The sequence below is a fragment of the Bos grunniens genome, chromosome 4 (assembly GCF_055505025.1).
Source record: "Bos grunniens cultivar Pamir isolate PY7600 chromosome 4, Bosgru_T2T1.0, whole genome shotgun sequence".
In the NCBI taxonomy this organism is placed as follows: Eukaryota; Metazoa; Chordata; class Mammalia; order Artiodactyla; family Bovidae; genus Bos; species Bos grunniens.
Genome location: NC_141168.1, coordinates 50,344,648 through 50,364,839, shown reverse-complemented (window position 1 = coordinate 50,364,839; position 20,192 = coordinate 50,344,648). Strand labels below are relative to the sequence as shown.

The following is a 20,192-nucleotide window of genomic DNA, read 5'->3' as shown; positions in this document are numbered from 1 at the left end:
TGACTTACTCTTTAATCAGAGAAGATTACTGAGCCAATGCCTGTTTTATTGACAGATCATTTTGTGTCTCAATAAGAATATTTTGCATTTTAATGAGCCTTTGCATTCTAAGAAAGGAAACATTTATAGGCCCGAATCAGCCTGTTTTTCTCCATAATTCTTGGTGCATGAGGTGATAATATTCAGGCTCTGATGTTGACACTTGAACGTTCATGGTGGGATAATGCTCTATACAAAATTTTACTCTGGAGGCCCAGAGAATTTGTCATGGCTTATAAAATGGGCTACTTGCTAGACTGCTTGCTGCTGGTGGCAGAATCCACGTCTTTTTTTTTTTTTTTTATGCCTAGTTCAAGCCTATAATATATATTATTGTATATAATGACATTGATAACTTCCATTAGGCACTACTCCATGCCAGGCACAGTGCTATACACTTTACGTACCTCTCGTTTAAATCTCACAGCAGCTCTGTGAGGTCCTGAGCTGATTGCTACTCTGTTTGCTGCTCCCAGATCCAGTCTCTGCCCTTTTCCTGCTCTGCTCTGTGCCATGTTTCTTAGACTCCTGGGCTTCTAGGTGGGTTTAGCCAGTAAGAGGCAGTGGTAAAGGCTGATGGGCAGGAAGTGGGGAGAAGCAAGGGGAATTTCTCCTTTCTTGCTCTGACGCAGTAGTGGCTCCAGGAGCAGTTGGGTCTTCTCCATGGGTCCAGCCCCCACCAACCCTGGCTTCTGAGCTGGTACCTCTACCTGCTCCGACATCTACAAGGGGTGGTAGTGGCTTCCCAATGCAGCTAATTTCTGGTTTGCCTCCCCCTCCTATTTGGCTTGACAGCCTTTCCATCACCCAGGTAATCAATTCTCCATATAAAGTGCCCTCTCTTATAAGTGTCTGGAGTGATTTTCTCTCCTGACCGGGACCTGACTGACAGAGGCAAGTACCATACTACCCACTTTCTCCATATGAGGAAACTAAGACTCAGAGGCATTAAGAGACATATCAGTTCCTAAGTCTGGTCATTCAGTCCATGCGACTTAACCGAGAGAAAGTCCTGCCTCAATGTACAAACGAAAAGTCATCAAGTGATTAACATAACAACTAGAACTTGGGCTCATGGGGCTAAGCAGACATCAATTACACCCGCATCAGGTCAACTGAGAAGACCTCGGTTCCAGTGCTACTTATTCCTCCTCTAGCTAATTGTATGATTTTGGAGACATTCCTTAACATCATAAAACTGCCTTGATCATCTTACAGACTGATTCTAATATAAAATATAAGACAAATAGGAAGTTGGACTTAGCAATTTGAATTCTTCCAAGAAACTATATCCCCCTAGCTGGATCTTAACCATGTCAAAACATTTCTGTGGCATCTGTATAGAAGATGCTACATATCTCAGTTCAACCACAAGTTCAACACATTATTTCTGAATGCCTGCCATGTGCCAGGCACTCTTCTAGGCTCTTGCAGTTTAGCTGTGAACTAAACTGACAAAAACTGCTGCCCTGTTTGTCAATGGGATTTTTGGTTTTAAATACCCACCATGTTAACAACACTGTTCCTTAGAACCTCAACGCTGAGGTGCAGTCCTAGACACCAGTATCACTTAAAAATGTGTCTTATAGTTTTTTCCAAGAGCGTTCTAAAGACTATAAAAAACAGATAACACTGGAATACCTGTGGGTAAAAGGGGAAGAAAGTGGAACATCTGTCCTTCCAGGGTGCAGTGCTGTGCAGATGTTAAGAGCGTGGACCCCAGAGTTGAACTGCCTAGGTCCAAATATCTGAGATACGACTTACCAGCTGCGTCACCTTGGGCAAATTACTTAACTTCTCCAACGTAGTTTCGTCACCTGAAAAATGGAAATAGTAATACTAGTAAACCTAATCCATGGGGCTATCAAGAAGATTAAATGATAATACATGTAAAGTTCTCAGAATGGTGAGAACTGTTAACATTTCACTTCATGAAATTAACTGGGTTAGCAAAATTTCATGGAGGTCCCTCAGGTCATGTCTTAAAGCGTTATACAGACTAGTTCCATTAACGTTGAACACTGCTTGTGTTTCTTAAAATCTTACCCTTCGGATTCCTTCTTCTCATTATAAGAAAATGTCCCTTTTCCTGTAATTTTCATATCCTCTGCGCCGAGTAATTTTCCTTCTTCTGATGTATAAATGCTTTTTTATAAGAGCCTAGGCATTTGGGACCCCACTAATAAGGCTTCATTGTAATTGAACTCAATCCAAAGGACTTTTATTAAGTATTTACCTACCAAGGGCAACTGGATCGCTGAGAGAGCTATAGGGACTAGCACACATTGAGGGGATGGGGTTGGGTGGTCCAGTTTAGTCGGGCTTTACAGGCCCTCAAGCTGTCTTTAGCCATCTTAATAATCATACTTGCTGGTTTTTTTGTTTACTTCATTTGTAACCCTCCTTGTACCAGTTTTTCATTCATTCAATCAAAACACACTATGTGTTTCGGCCTCTCACTGGGTTCTTGGGGGTACAGTGGGGGAGCAAACAGGCTTGATCCCAACCTTGCCCAGTGTCAGATAGGTCAGATACTGTAACGAGTTATGTGAAAGCACATTCTCTTTGGTAAGAAGAGTAATTCACTGCCCCCCATACCTCCCAATTGTTATATGGGAAACAATTCCCATAGATATAGAAAGTAATTCCAATTGTTTTATGGGAAGGCCTACTGGGCTTACAGAGAGATCACTCAGCCCTGGGAAGTCTAGTGAGACAGCCCGATATGAGATGGAACTCTGCCAGGCATCTCATTGACAGTGTCTCCGGATCCTCAGAAGTTCTTCCTTCTTGGGAGCAGCAGGAAGGGCTCTTGTACCCCATCTGTGTTCCCCAGCTATGAAGAGAATGAGGGTGACTTTTGAAGACCACTGCATTCCTCCTGGTGGATGAGGGCAGGGAAATCTCTCTGCAGCTACCGAAGCCAGATTAGTGCTGTTGGGTTGGAGAGTGGCATCCATCTGTGCGCTGGAATCCAATGAGATGCATTGATCTCCCAGGGGGACAAATGAAATTAATCCTCTCTCCAGATGGCAGCAAGTGACAAGGGTGTAGAGATTAAAAGAGATTGTGAGGTTGGACAGCTGACAAAACCATCAGTCGGGTTATGACACCCAGCACTTTGTTCTCACCTTCTCGCTTTTGGAAGTTGGATGGGTCTGGGGTTCTGGAGAAAAGCCCATTCCTACTAACTTTCCTTAGATTTAGCTCTAAAGTTCAGAATTTCTATGTATAAGAAATATAAATTTCTATTCATCTTCATTCATCTGTCAAATTTTATTTATATATCAATCTCCTTGTGTCCAACTCTTCTCTTTTTCATTTTTACTGGGTTCCCAGGGAAGCAGACTGTGAGATGGAGATTAGCTTGTGGGAGGTTTACTAGGGGGCGCTCCCAGCAACAGCACCTGTGTGGGGAAGGATGGGGTGGAGGTTGGGCCACAAGGCAGTCACAAGGCTGGGTGTCAGTTGATTTCATAGTGAGCTCTGAAGCTGGGATGACTCTTCTGAGTTGTCGGTATTTCTGGGAAAGAACTGGGTCTTCATAGCCCCAGGTCAACCCGTCACTGATGCCAGCTGTCCCAGGAAGGGGCATGGCTGAGCCAAGATGGCTTTCCTCAGGGAAGCAGCTGGGAGCTGTCAGCCAACAACTTTCCCTGGGGAGTAAAACCTTGGGTCCTGAAGGACCTGAAACTGCATGGCACAGCATTCTTGACTGATACTTAACCGATGCCTTCAGGATGACCTGCGATTTGGAAACTTTCCTGACGCCATCAGTCACCTCACTGTTACCGCATCCAAAGGCATTTTCGTCATTCTTTATCTCGTAGTAGCATTTGGCAGTAGCTGCTCCATCTTTCTCAATAATTTGCTTCTTTTGCTAACCTTATAATTCCTCCATCTCTTTCACTGGCCTCTTTCCTAATCCATAACTATGCTCATGTCTCCTGAGATTCCTTCTTAGAGCTCTTCTTTCAGTTCCTCCTCTCTAGGTTATGTCAGTCACGGCTTCAAGGACAGTCCTCATAGGAGGGGCTTCCAAACCCATCTTCTCTCTCTCTCTCCTAAGCACCAATCTGGCAGCCCCTAATTGCCCCCACTTCAAACATAGCATGCCTCAAATCAAGTGTGCCTGTCTCTCAAACCAATTCCCCTTCCTGACTTCTTATTTTCTTCCCATGTTACAGTTTTCATAACCATTATGCTTGATATCTTCACTCGTTTTGAACCCCTTCATCCGGCTCATTTACCGTCCTATTGTGATCATACTAGCTACCCGGTTTATTCCAGTGCCACAGCTGCTATTTGTTCAAGTCATCATATCACAGCTGGACTACTGCATCAATAAAGATAATAAAAAAGTGATTTTAGAGACATTTCTTCCATCTATGCAGTATTTATAAAGTGTCTAGCATTGATCTAAGCACTTTGTACATATTAAGATATTTATTTCTCATAACAATCCTAATAAGCTACTATTATTAGACCCATTCTACAGATGAGAAAACTGAAGAACAGAGAGGTTAGTAACATGCGTGAGGTCACACAGCTAGAAAGTGGGAATGTCAGAATTAAGAACTCCCTCCAGGGCTTGTGCTCTTAACCATTAGGCGAAATCACCTCAAGCTCTTGCTTGGCCACTGAGAGTATCAGCTTCATCATCTTCGTCATCATCTTTCTTGCCTACACTGCTTAGCAATCACTCACCATGGAGCAATCACTCCTAGCCCTTAGAAATTTAATTTAATGTATGTCTTATTTCTCTGAGAGAAATCTGAGAGCAGAGGTCATATCTGATACTTTGAACATCACTGTAAATAGCAGGAATCTGGTAAAGTTCTCCAGTTGAATTGCTTGAAATACTATGTTAGTAGCATCACAATGGGCCTCTCAAGTTAATTCTCCTTGTTGCACACAGAATGACCTATTTAAAGTGAGAAGTAGAATTACTTAATTCTCTGTTCAACACTGCAGTGAAGTCCTGTGATATCCAAATTTCCTACTATGCAAGGTTCTGTATCATTGAGCTCGTCTCCAAACCTTTGCTGCCTCCCTCACTCTAGCCACGTGGCCTTCTGGCTGGACTGCTAACAGTTCCCGTGCAGCCCACCTCCCTCTGTGCCTGGCCTAGAATGCTCCTCCCATAGATCTTCCTCCCACTTCCTCCTTAGCTTCATTCAGTTCAAATGTTCAGTCTTCTGTCTAAAAGAGCATCCTCCTCCCATCACTCTCAACTTCCTCCTCTTGCTCTGTTGTAATTCATAGCACTTCTGATAGTATCGATCCCTACTTGACATTATATTATATATTATAAATAAGACATATATACATATATGTTTTCTTTCTCCTTTTACATTGTCAGAGCTCCAAGAAGGCAAAGACTTTGTCTGTCTTGTTTAATGTCTGTGCCAACAGCCTAGAACAGTGTCTGGCACATAGCAAGCCTCAACACATATTTTGCTACATGAATGAAATAGGAATACTGGCTATCGCAAAATGACTGCCTATTCTCAAAAACGTGCCCATTTTGGCTCTTCTTATTTCAGCCAGCAGGGGGCTCTTCTACTCTCTTTAGAATTCAGTATCCTCTTCAAGTACCTTGTGAGATTACCTGAAATTCTACAGCTTCCTGAAACCAGAAATACTAACCTCCTCCTTTCTCTCCCTGCCCCTCCCCCCGACCCCACCAACTAGGATTTTTCCAACCCAGGCAAATATTGAACTTTGTGTTAGCAAACAGAATTTTGTTTTTTATAGGTGGTTTTTCCAGGATTTTTTGGTTTTGGTGTTTGAAGGGTGTTAGGTTTGCTGCTAGAAATTCCACTTTTAAAATTCACTCACAAAGACACGTTGTTGTTATAAACAAAATGTGTGCAACCAAGGGGACAACAGTGCAGCAGTAATGTGAGTTTATGTAAGTGCTTAAGCCCCACAGGTTAAACTGCTGACTGAACAAAGCCCATCAATTATGATGTGCATTTATATCCTTTTGAAAGGGAGGTGCCTCTCTCTGTCTTCTCTAACCACCTTCTCTCCAATAACCTGACAATACATCTTGTTGAGAACAGATGTCAGAAATATATCGGTAAATATAAAATCTTCTTTGGGAAAATAAATCTTCCCCTACTTAAAATAGGGTGGTTTTTAAGTTTGTGTCAATTTAAAAATTGAAAAATCCCCACTGGACAACACTGCTAATGCACTTGAATGGGCTTATTGTCTCTTGCCCATTTCCTTTAGAGTCGATTCTGGCAGGAGAGCACCCGCTTCATTGCCAAGACAAGAAGAACTATATATTATGGTGTATGCTCTGCCAACACAAAGTAAAGCTAGTCTGGCAACACTTAACTGTTGTTGGGAAAGCCCAGGAATCATAAAGATATTAATATGGCTAACAGACTCTTACTCATGTCTGTTTCTGTAAAAACTGTCCTAAATTTTGTACACAAGAAAATTCACCTCTCTTGCGAGGCAGTAGTTTCTTGGAAAAACCACAGTAACCTTCTATAAATGAACCAGAATAAATGGGTTCTTGTAGAGGAAGGAGTAAAGAAGAACTCATGGCAATGGACAGCTTACCTCAATGGAGAAAGCTGCCGATTAGGTTATTTTTAACAAAGAAATCCCCTCACTGTATCAGCTTCCAAAAGGCAAACCAATTTAGGTGTGTGTGTGTGTATCATTTTTTTTCTTTCTGGCAAAAAATGATTGAAACTGTTGACTCTAGGCAGGGGGAAATGAACGCCAAGACTCGTATGGATTGAGGTAGCAGGTAAAGACGTGTGTGTGTATGTGTGTGTTGAGTCTGATGACCTAACTTAGCAGCTATTGTTTAAAGAGATTTCTTGGAATGAAGTGCTTCATATGTATGTTAAAATCATATGCTTTGTCAATCGATAGTATTTGCCCAGTGTGGGCAGAGATCCTTACCAGGCAGGTAGTGTGTGTGAGCAACAATTACACCAATGAAATAGATACAGTCCTGCCCTTAGAGAGTTTATGAAACTGTACATATAGAAAAGACACACCCGGAAGAGGATCAAGACATTATGAAGCAGGGTATTAATGGCTGTGACCCAGACTCATCTTTTTCCAGAAAGTGTCGTCTTCATCCCATTTAAAAAAACTGAAATTGGGCTGAAGTCTGAGTGTATCTGGTCTCTGGAAAACACATCACAATATATCCGAAAGGTATTTTAGCAGTGTGGCAGCTCTCCCGAGCACAAAAGCATCACCTCTTAAGTCAGATCTGGAGGTGGTTGGGGTGAAAGTTCAGTGTATTTTAATCAGTATTTAAAAGTTTATTCATTCCAAGGTATTTAATGAGCACCTACTGTGTGTAAGGCATAGTGCTTGGGACTTCAAGTTATTTATGATTGGAAAGAAGATATGACTTGTGTATAAATTGTTAAAATGAACATAGAGATGAGTGTCTCAAGGGAGGTACATACAAAATACTGAGGGAGTTCAGAGGAAGGTGACTACTCATAGATGAGAAACCCGATGAAGGTGTCAATGGCAGGTGGGTTACATAACAAATAGGACTTGAACACTTTGGAGACCGTCACGGCCCGAGGGCTAAGTCTGGACTGGTAACAGGTTCTGAAGCTTTGGTTCTCTGTCCTTCTGTATCAGATGCCCATCCAGAACTCCACACTGATCAATCAAACCTGGGACATGATTGACACTTCACTCAGTGTCTTCCCCCAGTCATAATCTTCTCCTTGCTAACCTTCAATAGTATTTCTTCAGATTATTTTAGTCACTCTAAGAAGACATTTCTTCCAGTAGGAATGAATAAATAAATGGTGTTTATCTTCCTGATCCTTTCATTTCCTCTTTATATACAAAGACAGTTGTCCCTCAAGCTCGTAAGATGATGGGCTTTTTGATAGATATAGCACAGCCTTGCTCTGAACAGAATGATTGTGAAGGTGCTCTCTTTTGTACCACTTGTATACATGATGGTCCTGCGCTCTCATGTAGAAAACTGGGGACTGAAAGCTGCCCCCACCTTCTGTTGCCTAAATAGTAAAACTGATGGACACCTCTTGAAAGAAAAGTAGAAAATGGAAGGGAATGAATGATACTGGGATTTGGGGGAATGAAACTTCCTGCTGAACCACTAAGCACTGAGCACAGGTGTCAGCTTCCCTGAGAGACCTCCCACAGACACTTTAGGTTTTGAGTGGATTCAACATTGCCATGGGAACTTCATTTTATATAAAATGGCAAGTTGGCAAAATACTGAAGCACACTGAGATCACCAACCAGGAATAGGGCTTGCTTCAACACAACTAAAAATGGAATTACATGTCCTGGATATAGAAATGACATGATAAACATAGAGCTTTTAAGTTGCAGAAGCACTCAAATAGTAATACTTCAAAGCCAGGAGGGCTAGACACATACCAGATACTTTACAAATGCCATTAGTGTCATCTTCCAATGGAAAGCATGACTTTAGAATGAGCTTGAGGCTACTGTCTACCTACTGACAGATGCCCTTCAATGACTGGCATTTTCAAATAAATCCAGCTGTGACCACACTTCAAAAGAACACTAACTCAGCTGTTCCCAAGGCCATATGGTTTTGTACCCATTTCATGTATTTGGAATCCCTGCAGAACCTTTCTAAGCTATTTGCTGGAAAACAGAGACAGCCAGCTCTTCTGACTGCCAGTAGATTTCAGACACCACCAAACAACCTGACTACTGCATAATTCTATGATTATTTCTACATTTATGAGAATACCCACTCACTTTCGTTATCCATCAGCTGTGATGCCATGAGTCACTATCACACCTGAATTCTTCTAAAACGTGCTTCTTAGGTGTAGAGTTACAGACCAACTTGGGTTCACCCCTTGGTAAACCCGTAACTGCTACTTCTTTGTGGCTTTGCTGAAATTCTTTCTCTGCCTCCTCTCCACCAGCAGGCTGCTTGCTGTCACCCATGGCAGTTTTCCCTCAGGATTATTTCTAACCATCAATTCTTCCACCCTCTGCCCGAGCTAAAACTGACTGCCTCTTTGTGGATGTGTAGCAAAAAATGTGGTTACACCCTGTATTTCTTTAGAGTCAGCTAATTACGAATTTAGAAACTTGGAAACAATTACAAAACGTTCTTTAAAATAAATTGCCATCCAGACTGAACTTTGTTATCTATGAGAGCATTATGTGCTAATTCTGATTAAGGGCATAAAATCCGTATTTTTGTTTTAAAAATGGATCTACTTTTATGCAGCACCCAAATTTATTGTTAAAGCTTTTTAGGATCCCAGATGAAAGATGCTACTGCAGTGGGAAGTTCTAATATTATTTATTTCTCTAGTCATCAACATTAGTTGGTTTCTTCTTTCTTGAAACCTATTTTTCATTTCTATAAATATAGTATTTGGGGGAGCTTCCTGCATTAGATCATCTCCCGTCCTTTTAGTGCCCTTGATGTTCATTGCACTTTCCTGGTGAGGCTTGCTGAGACATTAATGCAGTGGCTCTCCTGTTTTAATACCTTTGGAAAGTCTTTATGTTACTTATTGCTACAGAGATGAGCATTGACAAGTATTTTTCTTGCCTTTCTCCTATGCAGAACACTATATTCTTTCTTACCAGGGTGATCAAACTTTTCTCCTGATGTCAATATTCATTCACAAGCATTTACTGTTTCCTCCTCTGGTGCTAGATACTGCTAGGTTGTAGGGCTGTCAAGCGAATTCTGGGCCCTTCGCCTTCTTCAAAAGCCACATCAGATTGTGTGTCCTCTGAGAGGTTACATCTGGCATGGTCTCTCCTACCCATTCACCTTGTAGTATGGCAGACAGACTCTAAGATAGCGCCCACGATCCTGTCTTCTGGTGTTTATACCCTTCTGAAATTCCTTCTTGAGTGTAGGAAGATCCTATGACTTGATTAAGCAAATAAGATACAGCAAAGGTGATGGGGAGTCATTTGCCTGACATTCTGTAAGACTGTGATATCTGTCCTCCTGGGAGGTCTTTAAGGAAGCAAGCAGCTATGTTGGGGAGTTATGTGTGGTGGAACTGAGGGTGGCCTCTGCATGACAATCAAAAAGGATTTGAAGCCCTCAGTCCAATACCCAACAAGGTGTTGAACCACTAAGCATCCCAGCATGGGTGTCAGCTTCCCTGAGAGACTTCCTATAGACATCTCAGGTTTTGAGATGCTGTCAGAGACCACATCAGCTTAGACACAGATCCTTCCCAAGTTGAACATTTGAATGAGGATCCATCCCTGACCAATACATCCAGTGAAGCCATTTCCTTCCCCAGGCAATCTTCCTGACCCAGTGATTGAACATGTGTTACCCGCATTGGCAGGCAGATTCTTTACCACTGAGCCACCAGGGAAGCCGTGAAGCCTTATAGAAGACCCAATTAAGCCATGCCCTCACTCCTGACCTACAGAACCTGTAAGATAATAAATGTGTGTTTTAACCTGCTTAGTTTGTGGTAATATCATTGCAGGACAATAGAAAAGTAATATATGTAGCTAATTTCCCCCTCCACTTTGGACTCTGTGTATATGGTACATAGCTTACTATATTTAGATTGCACTGTAATCTTTTTTTTCCATATCTGGCTTCCCCATATACAATAGGGACCACAATAATAATCACTGAAGCAGAGTAGAATTGAACACTGTAGCTCTCAAACGGGTAGAAAAGAAAAAGCAACTTTCTATTGTTTTCTCTAACTGCTCTCATTTCAGTCTCAAGGCCCCATCCTGTTGACGGCTGTGTATACAGGGGAGGAGGAGTTCCTTAAACCTGCTAATGAAACATAACTCTTTATGTTGGCTTGGTCTTTAGTCAGTAAAATTCAAGAACTGATTCCCTTATCAGAGCTGTTTCTCTCCTTTCAAAGCTTTCCTTCCTTCCCTCTCCCAAACTGTGAAGTATAGGGAAGGCTTATGTGTTCTTAGGGCCCTTTAGGGGAAATGGCTCTTTCACATGATGCTCCTATATGCTGCCTGCACTTGCACTGGCCTCCTGAGAATTGTGCATTGTCCACCTTGTCACCAGACACCTTGCTGGCATCTGCAGGATGTTGAAATCTGCAGCTAACAAGAGTCATGGCCAATCTCAGTTTGATCACAGGTTGGTAGACGTGTTTGTTGACCAAGCTTCACATCAACCCTAGCTGGCTCTGCAGGTACTCTGGTTCTCTTCCTTGTTCTCCATCCAGTACCGGCCTGGAGTGTTTATTCTGTGGTCTCCTCTGTGGTTCGCTGTGACATCGGGCGTGCCAGCACTGTGGTAGTCCGGTTGCCTCTCAGTGGTCAGCTAACATCTGTGTCAGTCATTGGAGAGCCCACTGTATCACGTGAATTGCTTTTACGCTGCAAGGGAGCAAGGGGAGGCTTAGGATGTTCTCTGCCTCATCTTGGCAAAGGGATACCCTATGAAGTGACTTTCTCCCACAGCTCTATAGAAGGAGTGGCACAAGCCCTGCCTACTTTCAGTTTCCCTCTTACTCTGTACAATAATATTATGGCCCGTGTGAGGTCCAAGGAAGAGGCAGTGCCAAGTTTCTATGCGATTCAAGTAGTTGTCTCTTTACCTGCTTCTTTCCAAATCCCTCTCTATGATAATCACTTCTGGAAGAAGTTCAGGCTCCTCATTCTGCCTGGTGGGAATGCTCCCTCATACAATTTCCTTCTGCTTTCCTTCTTTACTAAGTGAGACTTGACTTTTTCTTCCCTGGGACACTAGCAACAGGGACACCAGGGACAGGCTAAGCCTCATGCCTTAGCCTTGATGGTACGCAGGCTGCAGGAAAAGAGATGGCTTACCCGTTAAGAAAGACGCATCAGGAGCTTAAGCTAAAAAAGCATCCCTAAACGGAAAAGATGAATTTATTTTACTCCAGTGAGATTAAGAACTGGTATTCATCAAAAATTCTATAAGAAAATTAGAAATACAACTCAGGAGAAGATATTTATACACATACTACTGACAAAAGGTTAGCATCCAGAATATACATTGTTTGCTTTAGAGGAAGAACAGAAAAAGATACATTTCAGTAGAAAAATAGGTGTAGGACACCAATAGGAATTCTCCAAAAGAAGTATAAACAGATGTTTAACTTTCTTAATAATCAGTGAGATGGAAATTACAGCCACAGTGAGATACTATTTACATCCACCAAGTTAGCAAAAATCTAAAAGTCTCATAGTGTTTAGCATGGTAGCACAATGGGAATGCTGGTATAAGGATGGGAGCACAGATTGATACAACCACTTCAGAAAACACATTTCCATTACCTGAGTGTGCATACCCAGGAATTCTACTCCCAGATAAATCCTGAGAAACTCTTGCACTTGTGCACCAGAAGCCATGCAGAAGAATGTTCACAGCAAAGATCTGGAAACAATTCAAATGACCACCAATAAGAGAATGGATAAATACCTCAACTGTGGTATACTTATACAATAGAAGACTGATTGGCAGTGGAACAGAATGACTGGGCTGCAGCTACACAGGTCAACATGGATGCATCTCCGAAGCATAGTATTGAGTGCGAAAAGGAAAGTCACAGCAAGAGAGAAGGAAAGCAAGCATGAATTCTTTCATGAAAAGGTCAAAAACAGGCAAAACCGAGTGTATTTTGTTTAGCAAACACATTAAAGCTGAAAATAAAAATAAAACATTAAGACATGATTCAGGATAAAGGTGACCTCTTTGTGGGGAAGGAAGGAGGAAAGGAGAGGCAATCAGGAGGGATGGATACCCCAAACCTTCAAATTTAACAGTATCTTTCCATTTCTTAAGCCAGAGGTACAAACTTCCAATTTTCCATGGCCAGAGAGCAGTTATTTTAGACTTTGAGGGCTGTATAATCAATCCCTATCACAATTACCACTGTAGCCATAGACAATGGATAAAGAATGAGCATGACTGTGTTCTAATAAAACTTTAAGGACATAAACTTGAATTATAATTTTTACATGTTATGAAATATCATTCTTTAGATTTTTTTTCAACCATTAAAAAATGTAAAGCCATTAGCCTATGAGTCATATACAAAAACAGGCACAGGGCCATCAGAGTTTATATGTATGCTGTTTATGTTTGTGTATGTATGTATATCTATTTATCATCCACTTACCTTTAGACTGTTTTGTGTATGCTTAATATTGTTTATAAAGAGATTTTTTTAAAGAATAAAAAAATTGTTATACATCTCTTACTATCACCTGTTTATTATCTGCTTTGTGCCAAATACCATGGTAGGAGCTGTGGATATTATTTTTAATTTTGGCAATAAGAATGAAATGAAAGTATTTTTAAAAATTCCTTTCAGGTGATGAAACTAAACCACACTGGGGATAGCTGACTTGAGCAAGGGTCCATAGATGTAAGGGCAGGATGGGGAGGTGAATCTGGATCTGTCCCAACCCCATATTCTATACATTCTAACAGAAATACAACCTATATTGTATTCATCTCTGCACCTTCATGCTCAGCCTAGAGTCTGGCACATTGTAAGCATTTCTTAAATATTAGTAATGTGCTGCTTCCTTATTCCCCTTTCTTTCTTCTAGCTAATTCTAACCATTTCACCTGGTTAGAAATTGGACAAATGAGGCACAGATGTAGTGGCTAGAATTCTGGTTTAAGCTATTCAACTATCTCTGGCTGTCACAAGAAAACAGACCTTTTTTTGGGAAAGACACTGAGTGCAAGTGTGCTTGCTAAGTCATTTCAGTCACATCCGACTCTGTGTGACCCTATGAACTGTAGCCTGCCAGGCTCCTCTGTCCATGGGATTCTCCAGGGAAGGGTACTGAGTGGGTTGCCATGCCCTCCTCCAGGAGATCTTCCTGACCCAGTGATCGAACCAACATCTCTTATGTCTCCTGCATTTGCAGGCAGGTTCTTCACCACTTTATTTTTCTGGGCTCCAAAATCACTGCAGATGGTGACTGCAGCCATGAAATTAAAAGACACTTACACCTTGGAAGGAAAGTTATGACCAACCTAGATAGCATATTCAAAAGCAGAGACATTACTTTGCCAACAAAGGTTTGTCTAGTCAAGGGTATGGTTTTTCCTGTGGTCATGTATGGATGTGAGAGTTGGACTGTGAAGAAAGCTGAGTGCCGAAGAATTGATGCTTTTGAACTGTGGTGTTGGAGAAGACTCTTGAGAGTGCCTCGGACTGCAAGGAGATCCAACCAGTCCATTCTGAAGGAGATCAGCCCTGGGATTTCTTTGGAAGGAATGATGCTAAAGCTGAAACTCCAGTACTTTGGCCACCTCATGCTAAGGGTTGACTCATTGGAAAAGACTCTGATGCTGGGAGGGATTGGAGGCAGGAGGAGAAGGGGACAACACAGGATGAGATGGCTGGCTGGCATCACTGACTCAATGGATGTGAGTCTGGGTGAACTCCGGGAGTTGGTGATGGACAGGGAGGCCTCTGCGATTCACGGGGTCGCAAAGAGTCGGACACGACTGAGTGACTGAACTGAACTCAACTGAACTCTTCACCACTAGTGCCACCTGCAAAGCCCAAAGATATTGGTGAACCTTGTACATATAGCTCAATAATCAGAACAAGGGAAGAACTAGGGAGCAGGACTGAATGGGCATTTTCTCTGCAGCACCTTCACTAGAGTAACTCACTCCCTTTACTTCCATCTCTGTGCTCCTTTATGTCTGGGAGGGTGAGTGCTTGGCCTCTCTGGGGTCAAACACTCACCCTTTGGGTGAAAAGAGGCACCATGATTGGTCATCCCACCAAGGCCACATGGCATGGGGGAGAGGATAGTTCCCCAAAGGGAAGGCAGCTGTCCATTACTTCTTGGAAAGAGATAATCCTGTTTCCCTGTTCCTGATTAGAAGGAGTAGCCTTTGTCCTTCCCCACTCTTAGGAAGGACTTAGAGTGCTGGCAGCAGGATAGCAGCTGTAGGCTTATGCTGGAATACTTTCAAGATAGAAATAGTTTTTGTTAAAAGAGTTTATTTATTTATTTTTGCCATGCCATGTGCCTTGCGGGATCTTAGTTCTCCAATGAGGGACTGAACCCAAGTCCTGAGAGTGAAAGCACCAAATCCTAACCACTGGACCTCCAGGGAATTCCCTAGACTTTATTTTTCAGAACAGTGTAAGTTACAAGGAAAAGATAGGAGCAGATAGTACAGAAAGACCCCATATAGTACCCCCCACTAGTTTCCCCTCTTATTAACATCATGCATTAGTGTGGTGCATACAACTAATGAATCAATATTGATATATTACTATTAACTAAAGTGGATAGTTCACCTAAAGGTTCACTCTGTGTGGTACAGCTCTATGGATTCTCACAAAAGCATGATGTTTTGTACCCACCGTTACAGTATCATACAGAATAGACTCACACCCCCAAAATCTTCTGTACTTCAGCTGTTCATCCCTTCCCGTCCCTTTGGAACACCTGACAATTACTAATCTCTTTATTCTGTCTCTAGAGTTTTGCCTTTACAGTATATGATATAGCTGGAATCATGCAATATGTAATTTTAAAAAATAATTAATTTTTATTGGACAGAGGAGCCTGGCGGGCTACAGTCCTCGGGGGTCGCAAAAAGTCAGACATGACTGAGCGACTAAGCAACCAGAGTGCATAGTAAGTCTTGAGGTCGGGTGCTGTCAGTCCTTTGATATCGTGTTCTTCACTGTCAATATCATGGTGGCTATTTTGGAGTTCTTCCTTCTTCATATAAAGTTTGTAATCAGTTTGTTGATATTCTCAGAATATGGAAATACTTTTAAAAGTAGCAATTCTAATTAGAGATACCTAAGGGGCAGCAGAGGGTGAGATGGTTAGCATCACCAACTCAATGGACACGAATTTGAGCAAACTCTGGGCGACAGTGGATGACAGAGAAGCCTGGCATGTTGCAGTCCATGGGGTCACAAAGATTTGAACATGACTTTGCAACTGAACATGGACGGAGGAGCCTGATGCAGGCTACTGTCCATGGGGTCGCAAAAAGTTGGACATGACTGAGAGACTTCACTTTCACTTTGCAACTGAACAACAACAACAACTGTCTTCACAGGAGCCTTTCTATGCCATATTCATTTTCACACTTTGTGACACACCAGGGAACATGTTCTTTGGAAAGCCATGTGGTTACTGTGACTGTTTTAAAAAATGTAGATTCTATAGTCGATAGTGGCAATAACACATTTGTACAATTTCAGTGCACTGAAAAAAATTTTAAGATTTTTAATTGTGGTAAAATACACTTAAAATAGATAATCACAATGGTGTGATCACTCACCTAGAGCCGGACATCCTGGAATGTGAAGTCAAGTGGGCCTTAGGAAGCATCACTACAAACAAAGCTAGTGGAGGTGATGGAATTCCGGTTGAGCTATTTCAAATCCTGAAAGATGATGCTGTGAAAGTGCTGCACTCAATATGCCAGCAAATTTGGAAAACTCAGCAGTGGCCACAGGACTGGAAAAGGTCAGTTTTCATTCCAATCCCAAAGAAAGGCAATGTCAAAGAATGCTCAAACTACTGCACAATTGCACTCATCTCACACGCTAGTAAAGTAATGCTCAAAATTCTCCAAGCCAGGCTTCAGCAATATGTGAACCGTGAATTCCAGATGTTCAAGCTGGTTTTAGGAAAGACAGAGGAACCAGAGATCAAATTGCCAACATCCACTGGATCATGGAAAAAGCAAGAGAATTCCAGAAAAACACTTATTTCTGCTTTACTGACTATGCCAAAGCCTTTGACTGTGGGGATCACAATAAACTGTGGAAAATTCTGAAAGAGATGGGAATACCAGACTACCTGACCTGCCTCCTGAGAAATCTGTATGCAGGTCAGGAAGCTACAATTAGAACTAGACATGGAATAACAGACTGGTTCCAAATAGGGAAAGGAGTACACTAAGGCTGTATATTGTCACCCTGCTTATTTAACTTCTATGCAGAGTACATCATGAGAAACGCTAGGCTGGAAGAAGCACAAGCTGGAATCAAGACTGCCAGGAGAAACATCAATAACCTCAGATATGCAGATGAAACCACCCTTATGGCAGAAAGTGAAGAACAACTAAAGAGCTTCTTGATGAAAGTAAAAGAGGAGAGTGAAAAAGTTGGCTTAAATCTCAACATTCAGAAAACTAAGATCATGGCATCCGGTCCCATCACTTAATGGCAAATAGATGGGGAAACAGTGGAAACAGTGACAGACTTGATTTTTTGGGGCTCCAAAATCACTGCAAATGGTGACTGTAGCCATGAAATTAAAAGACACTTACTCCTTGGAAGGAAAGTTATGACCAACCTAGACAGCATATTAAAAAGCAGAGACATAACTTTGCCAACAAACGTCCATCTAGTTAAGGCTATGGTTTTTCCTGTGGTCATGTATGGATGTGAGAGTTGGACTGTGAAGAAAGCTGAGCACCGAAGAATTGATGCTTTTGAACTGTGGTGTTGGAGAAGACTCTTGAGTGTCCCTTGGACTGCAAGGAGATCCAACCAGTACATCCTAAAGGAAATCAGTCCTGAATATTCATTGGAAGGACTGATGCTGAAGCTGAAACCCCCAAATTTTGGCCACCTGATGCGAAGAACTGACTCATTTGAAAAGACCCTGATGCTGGGAAAGATTGAAGGTGGGAGGAGAAGGGGACGACAGAGGATGAGATGGTTGGATGGCATCACCGACTCAATGGACATGAGTTTGAGTGAACTCCAGAAGTTGGTGATTCACAGGGAGGCCTGGCATGTTGCAGTCCATGGGGTCACAAAGAGTCGGACATGACTGAGCAACTAAACTGACTGACTGACACTTAAAATGTGTAAGTGTATAGTAATGTTAAGTATATACATATTGTTATGCAACTAATCTGCAGAACTCTTTCCATCTTGCAAAACTGGAACTCTATACTGATTAAAAAACAACTGTCCACTTCCTTCTCTCTCCAGGCCCTGGCAACCAACATTCTACTTTCCATCTCTATGAATTTGAAAACTCTATCTACGTCATATAGGCGAAATCATACAAAATTTGTCTTTTTATGACTGGCTTATGTCACTTACAGGGCTTTGCTGGTGGCTCAGATGATAAAGAATCTGCCTGCAATACAGGTGACCCAGGTTTGATCCCTACGTAGGGAAGATACTCTGAAGAAAGGAAAGGCTAGAATAGTCCAGTATTCTTTCGTGGAGAATTACATGGACAGACAAGCCTGGCAGACTACAGTCCATGGGGTTGCGAGAAGTTGGACATGACTGAGCGACTAACACACCCACACACAATATAATGATACTTGTAAACTATATCTGAATATTTAGTCAATTACATTAGTAAATCTAGGCTATATTAATAATTTTTTAGTAAATGACAATTTCAGGCATGGTTTTGGAAATATGGATTTAAGTAAGACTAGATTATGTTTAAATAAAGAAAATCTGAATATAAAATAAAGTGTGGCCTGAATTTTTTGTTCCTGTTGTTCAGTCACTAAGTCATGTCTGACACTGCTACCCAATGGATTGAAGTATGGCCAGGCTCCTCTATTCTTTACTATCTCCAGGAGTTTGGTCAAATTCATGTCCATCAAGTTGGCGATGCTATCTAACCATCTCATCCTCTATTGCCCCCTTCTCCTCTTCAGTCTTTCCCAGCATCAGGATCTTTTCCAATGAGCTGGCTCTCTGCATCAGGTGGCCAAAGTTCTGGAGCTTCAACTTCAGCATCAGTCCTTCCAATGAATATTCAGGACTGATCTCCTTTAGGATGGACTGGTTGGATCTCCTTGCAGTCCAAGGCACTCTCAAGAGTCTTCTCCAACACCACAGTTCAAAAACATCAATTCTTTAACTCTCAGCCTTCTTTATGATCCAACTGTCACATCCACACATGACTACTGGAAAAACCATAGCTTTGACTATATGGACTTTTGTTAGCAGTGATGTCTCTGCTTTTTAATATACTGTCAAGTTTTGTCATAGCTTTCCTTCCAAGGAGCAGGTGTCATTTAATTTTATGGCTGCAATCATGGTCCACAGTGATTTTAGAGCCCCAAAAAATAAAATCTGTCACTGCCTCCACCTTTCCCCATTCTATTTGCCGTGGAGTGATGGCATCAGATACCATGATATTAGTTTTTTTTTTTTAATGTTGCATTTCAAGCCAGCTTTTTCACTCTCCTCTTTCACCCTCATCAAGAGGCTCTTTAGTTCCTCTTCAATTTCTGCCATTAGATCTGCATATCTAAGGTTGTTGATATTTCTCCCCGAAATCTTGATTCCAGCTTGAAATCCATCCAGCCTGGCATCTCAAATGATGTACTGTGCATATGAATTAAATAACCAGGGTGACAATATACTGTCTTGATGTACTCCTTATTCAGTTTTGAACCAGTCAATTGTTCCATGAATCTGAATCTTTAGAATGATGATATTGTTAACTCTGATATGCTTAAGTTTGAGAGTAACTTTTGAAAATACAATTATTAAACAAAAATATCCAAGAGAAGAACAACTGAAGGTCACAAGATTTGCTGAATGCCAAATATGAGGGTGATTGGCAATTATGATGGGTAAAGTAAGATGTTGTCTGACGCAATGAAACAAAAGCAAATTCAAATAGCTTGATCTATTTTGATGGAAGAAATCTAAACCCAAACCATGTGAATTAAAATATTAGAAAAGATACTCATGGCCTTAGAGGAACAAAAAAGGAACAAAAAGATAATCATGAATGTGGCATTGAGTCATGCCAGTGGCCCACAGCCCCAGATTCTGTCTTCCTTGACTCTGTGAGGTGTTTTGTTGCAGATCAGTCCTGGCCCTGGGCTCCCAAATTACAGTTGTTGAGCTATCATTTATGAATTGATATAAATATCTATTATTTTTACTCACATTTATGTCAGTTTCAGTGTAACGTTTTCAGCAAATAGTATTTACCTGGTATTGAACCAAAAGCTGGTATTTTCAACATTAAATCCTGTCTTCACACTTCAGAGTTTTGGGATTTAGAGAACAGATTGCTGATCTGTGTATCTGTTTCTTCTATGGTTTTTAGTCTGAGACACAGTTGGCTAACATTCATTAGCCTTCTCTGTCCTATTCTATAGAAATCATACCATTCCCTTCCTGTTTTGGTTTCTC

General features: G+C 41.5%; 1 long non-coding RNA gene across 2 annotated transcripts in view; it reads right to left on the bottom strand.

The window, feature by feature from the left end:
* The window catches only part of LOC147374097 (uncharacterized), a 39,697-nt gene that overhangs the window by 4,493 nt on the left and 15,012 nt on the right, over positions 1–20,192 (bottom strand). Inside the window, exons 2-3 of one of the 2 annotated variants that reach the window (XR_015162409.1) lie at positions 12,325–12,424; positions 1,804–1,856 (exon numbers count right to left, since the gene is read on the bottom strand). This is a non-coding gene — a long non-coding RNA (uncharacterized LOC147374097). The remainder of the gene's footprint in view (positions 1–1,803; positions 1,857–12,324; positions 12,425–20,192) is intronic. The other variant, XR_015162408.1, reaches the window with a different exon arrangement.